The sequence below is a fragment of the Ambystoma mexicanum genome, chromosome 10 (assembly GCF_040938575.1).
Source record: "Ambystoma mexicanum isolate Mex_15411 chromosome 10, UKY_AmexF1_1, whole genome shotgun sequence".
NCBI lineage: Eukaryota > Metazoa > Chordata > Amphibia > Caudata > Ambystomatidae > Ambystoma > Ambystoma mexicanum.
Window position 1 is genome coordinate 734,382,137 of NC_090932.1, and position 5,517 is coordinate 734,387,653.

At 47.3% G+C, this 5,517-nt stretch overlaps 1 pseudogene; it reads left to right on the forward strand.

Moving 5' to 3' along the window:
- The first annotated feature begins 1,308 nt into the window (after window positions 1–1,308).
- Window positions 1,309–1,526, forward strand: LOC138493224 (small nuclear ribonucleoprotein G pseudogene; annotated as a pseudogene).
- Window positions 1,527–5,517: the final 3,991 nt, after the last annotated feature.

The following is a 5,517-nucleotide window of genomic DNA, read 5'->3' on the forward strand; positions in this document are numbered from 1 at the left end:
ATGATGAACCAATCAAACTTTCTAGAGGACCGTAGTTCATCAGTCCTTCCCTCTCTCCCTTAGTCAGGCCATTGGTGGTCAAAAAGGTTACCCGTAGTCTTTGGGCTTTAAACTCCAGCACTTCTTTCATTGCTCTTGTTGCTGGTAACTTTCTCTTTCTTCAAACTCATCAGTATGATTTTCTTCGCCATAGCTATCACCACCACTTCTGGTTCCCACTGTAGTTTAGATCTGAACCAGGCATCAGACTCCTTGTGATACTAGCCAAGATCTTGGTTGGTGCAGAAATTGGCAAGTGGTGCCCTCTTGGTGTCAGTGTCAGACCTTACAACAGTCTCCTCCATCCCTTGCTCTCAGGCTTACTAGCAAGCTTGTGCCCCTTCTCTCTAACACCTCCCTCTTCTTCTCGACTGTTCGATCTTCCACCTAACCCTCCATGGCCTTTCACTCCTCTTCAATGATTCATAATGTTCTGCTCTTCTCCTCATCCCCTTTTATCTTTCCTCCTTTCCACTCGCCTGCTTGACCAATGATTTTTTGATAGACTTCAGCTGGCCATCCTGCCTTCACAAGAGTGAGAATTGGTCTGCTCATGAAAAACTATCGATGTACGTACCGTTTTCATTTCTCTGTTACTACTTTGTGTAGCTCCATGGGCAGAGCCTCCATTGAGGTTCTCGTTGAGATGCAGTGAGAGGGATTCTGCTGGTCCACTGTGCATTTGCGACCATGGAATGACAGTAGTTCAGAATCAAGTGTCCCTGTTTGAGCGGGGCCTGCCACCAGACACTGCCTCTGCAGAAACAAATTGTTGAGATTCATTCATACCAATCTATCCGTGGGGACCCACAGGCAGGTCTGAGGGGGACAGATTGCCTGAAGGATCTCTCATAGCTCTCTGACAAGCGTTCCTTATTGATGGGCTGGGGCCCTGCCACTAAGGGTCTGCTCAAGCATACATGGTTAGGGTTGGGCTCAGGGACCTGAGGGATCCTTTATTTCCCTCCTTGGTGTCCTATGTCACATTGTGTATGATTTTCCTCACTCCCACGGTTCACCCATTTCCATTCTGTAACCTAAAGCATGGATCCTTGTCACGCTTTCCAATGGGAACAGGTTACCATTGGCTGCCAACTTCTTCTCTGAGCAGGGCATAAACATGGGCAGCACACTTTGTGGTGGCATTAGAATAAAGTCAAGACTGAACTGAAAGAACTGTATCCGCAGCCCATAGTGACTGTACTAATTGAAACATTATAGAGCTTCTGTGTTTTAAAAGAAAAGCCATACGAGACAACAAGCAGCATTATGAGTAAAGTGCATGCCCCCGAGCTTAAGAAGTTCATGGACAAGAAGCTATCATTAAAACTTAATGGAGGTCGCATGTCCAGGGCATCTCCGTAGGTCATGAATCTTGTGATTGATGACACTATGGAGACTGCTGCTGGAGGCCAGCAAAACAACATTGGAATGGTGGTTATCAGGGGCAACAGTATCCTATGTTGGAAGCACTGGAGCGAGTATGAAGACCTTAATTCAACAAGGACACTTTTGTAACTCATCTTAATTTGTGCTTTAAGATGTGAATATTCCATCAATTATTTCGACTGTCTGAAAATTCAGTTTCTTTTTTTTATAATTAAACTTTGTTTTTTGTATAAAAAAAAACTTTAAAAAATGCAATACTTATGTTCCCTTAACTGTGCAGGTTCTGAGTTATGGTTATTATCTAGAGTGTCCAGGACATACGCATTGTATATGTGCAGCTAATATTCTGCACTGACATGAAGAAAGACTATTGAGCTTATATAGAGTGTGGTGTGAAGACTGCCGTGCATCTGCTGATGAAGACCTTTGTCATCTGCCGATGGAGAATGACAGAACACAGCTGCATCGTGACCTTTGCATTCTAGTGTAAACCAGGATGGCAGCGCTGTGTCGATGGTGGATACACTGACATGAACAATGGAAATGACATCAAACACCGCCCAGTCTTCGTCAAACCGCTGGCGAAAGTGATGTCAACCACCATGCAGCATCGGCCAGACCACAAGCGGAAATGACGCTGCCACACCCACTGCTACAGATCTCCAGCAAGGCAGTGATATAGGTCCTCACAGATGCAGGGTGCAGGGACAGAATAAGCCCAGAACCCATACAATGATAACCAAAATAATCAATCATTGCAGGTGCAAGAGCTCCGTGTTTTACGGACACCGAAATGCAGGTATTAGTCGACAATATGATGCGAGTGGAAGCATGACTCTTTGTTGCAGGGTTACGTATATTGAATGCAGTGAAAAGATGTGCATGTGGATGGCACTGGTTATAGCAGTCAATGCAGTGTCCTCTGTGCTATGCGAAAACGAAGACCTACGAAAGAGGTGGAATGACCTAAAGCGTGTCCTGCAAAATAAATACCAAAGGTGTAGGCAGCCAAAGACGACACTGGTGAGGGGAGACCTGACTGACACCATTATATGGACCACTTGAGAGAGATACACACACACACGAACGCATGCACGCACGCTAGCCCTGTTAGTAGCTGGTCAACATGACCTTATCCATGAGGCCAGAAGGCAGTCCAATGCTGCAGAACAACAGGAAAGGATCCTCCAACAGCTTAAGCAGCACAAACAGCTCCTTACATGGCATAATGAAATCCAGACATTCAAGAAGGAATCCCTAGACAGGCGCACATCATCTATCATGGGCCTTCATGAACAGGCAAGGGAGGCCCTAATACTGACCGCTAAACGCAGGAGGAGGATGCAGCGAAACAATGCAGACTAGCAGCATCAACCAGAGGATACAACTGTGCTATGTCAGCTGGTGGTATATAAGCACCTGGACATGGTTTGGTGTAGGGAGGCCACCAATACGGAACAGGCACAAAGAACGAACTAATCAAAAGAACCCTAATGATGGTGCGCTGTTGTGAAACTCACAGGGTCATTGTCATTGCACACATATGACAAATCTTGTCTGTTCCATGGATCCATATCCCAGTTGAGTCACATTGACACCAGGTCAGGATACTGCATGTGAGGCAACATGTATGGCATGCTGTCATTCTCACAATGTTGGATGTGTACAGATATAGTTCCTGGAGGGGAAAATGCAACGTTAAGAGGTAGGTTATCATACCCTTCGGATGTTGCATATATAGCTACCAATGGGAACATGATATGCATTTTTGTAGTCTTGGTTACCTACCAGGCAGGGGCCCTGTGAGAGGATACCAATGTTGATGGACCACTGATGGTGGTGGCAGAGTGAACCCACTTGTGTTCTAAGCCATTGTGCCCTATGCAGATTGAGATACATTGTGTAATGGCGAAGTCCCAGGTGTGTCCTGCATTCTGTGGCATTTTACGCATCTCTAGAAGTAATCATGAATCCGTGCCTGTTGCATGGCTGTGTAGTCTAATGAGTGTGTGTGTGAATCCTACCCTGCTGGGCCCTCTCTGTTGTCTGCTTCATCCTTGCTGTGCTGTTTACGTCCTCTAGCAACAGCACACACCTACGCATGGTAATGTTGTGAAGGATGCTGCACACATTTCCACGGGCATACATGAGCATGCCTCCTGTACAGTGCAGGCAGTGCCATTGGTTCTTCAGCACTGTAAAGGCACATTCAACAACATTGCATGTCCGTGTGTGGGCTTGACTGTAGTGCTGGTCTGCTGCTGTTTGTGGATTGTGCACAGGTGTCAGGAGCCATGGTCTGTATGTGTAAGCAGCGTCACCAGTAGGAAAATAGGGACATACATTTGACAGATTTGTGGCATGCTCATAGACAATGCAATACAGAAATTGCCTGCATATGTGTTTCAAAAGTTACCAATCAGCCGTGGTCTCCTGTTGCTCATGCTACATATCAATCGTGGCACACAACTTTTCTGCATTGCCATGGCGTCATGTGTCGAACCTGGGAACTTTGCTCATATATAGACAAATATCATGTTTGTATCACACACAGCCTGCACAATGATGCTGCGGAAACGATTACAATTCCAATAATTTGTCATGGGGCAGAGAGGGTTCATTACGAGTTGTGCAGTATTCTGGCAGTAAATCCACTGGAATACTGCCCAACGGAATTACCGTTACTGCCACTTGGTCTGGTGGAATTACTGCTGGATTACAAGTGGTGTGCTGGAGTTAATCCCCATTTTTTGAGAGTCCATTGGACTCTATGGGGCATTGTTGGTGGAATTACTGCTGGCGGAATTACCACTACAGTAATTCCACCGATTTTGATGATTTTTGCCAAAACGTGGGAGGATATACCTCCAGAATGGGGCTGGAGGCAAAGCTCCCACTCCAGGGCCATGCACTTAGTATGGTGGAGCGGGAAAAGCAGCAGTAATTCTGTTACTGACAATTATTTCTTGCACCTCCATGCTTGTAATGAGTCCCACTTAGTGTGTGTTATGTTGGGGAGGCTACCCATATTGTAGAATTCAGTCTTAATGATGTTGATGGTGGGGGTATCAGTTGGGAATATAATGTGCTCCCTGTGTCAAATCGGGACAATTCGTACCTTCTCCTCAGAGGGAAGACACTCCCTTTGAGGCTAGGGAGCTGGGCCCACTCAGCAAATCCCTCCCCAGGGGTCTAGGCAAGTGGGACGTCAATGGGAGTGACTCCCTTCTTGCAGGCAAGGACCCCCATTCTGATAAGGAACACCCAGTCCAGCATTCATTTTCCGCCTACAGTGCCGGGGGATCTGAGCGTAAGCAGTAGGAGTGGGAGGAGGCTTGCAACAAGACAACGGCATCGCCTCAGTGAGAGGAACTGCAAGGAACAGACCCGTTCTAACATGAACCAGATCCCATCCAACTAGTTGTTTAAGTGTGCCGGGCCAGCCGGGTTTGGGCCCGAGCAGTCTCCAAAAAGTGAGACTGAGCTTGGGCCCTGCCGGGGCCCCCGGTCCCACCAAGCCACAGCGGGTTATCATCCCACCACGACCACAGCCATGACTGGAGATGAGCTAGGCGGCCGCCACCATTAATGAGTCAGGCAACAGCTGTGACTGACAGAAGTGCCAGCCAGTAACATTGTCGCGCAAACTATTTGAGCAATGCTGTGACCGGCTGATACTTCTGCCAGTCACAGCTGCAGCAGGAAGTGCACAGCTTTTGTAAGCTGTAACTTCCTCTGGTGACCCTTCGCGAGGGACACCAGAGGAAGTTACAGACAGTCCCAGCCTGGCCAGCCCTAACTTGAGGCATGCAGCATTTTGGAATGATTTACTTACCTACCTTCGGCACTGTATTCCAAGCCTCTGGTGCGATGACCACCATCCGACAAGAACTCACCCGAAGAGAAGGGGAAGCCACACATTCATTGGAAGTGACTGCTGCCACTGGCTTTGCTGTTGCTTGTTGCAGTCTCAACTGGTCGAGGAAAACTTCTCACTTCAGTGTGTTCGCCTCAACCAGCTGAAACTGCAACAGACACATCTGTTGCTCTCGCTTTCTTTACTTCTTTATTCTTTTTCCCTTTACTTTC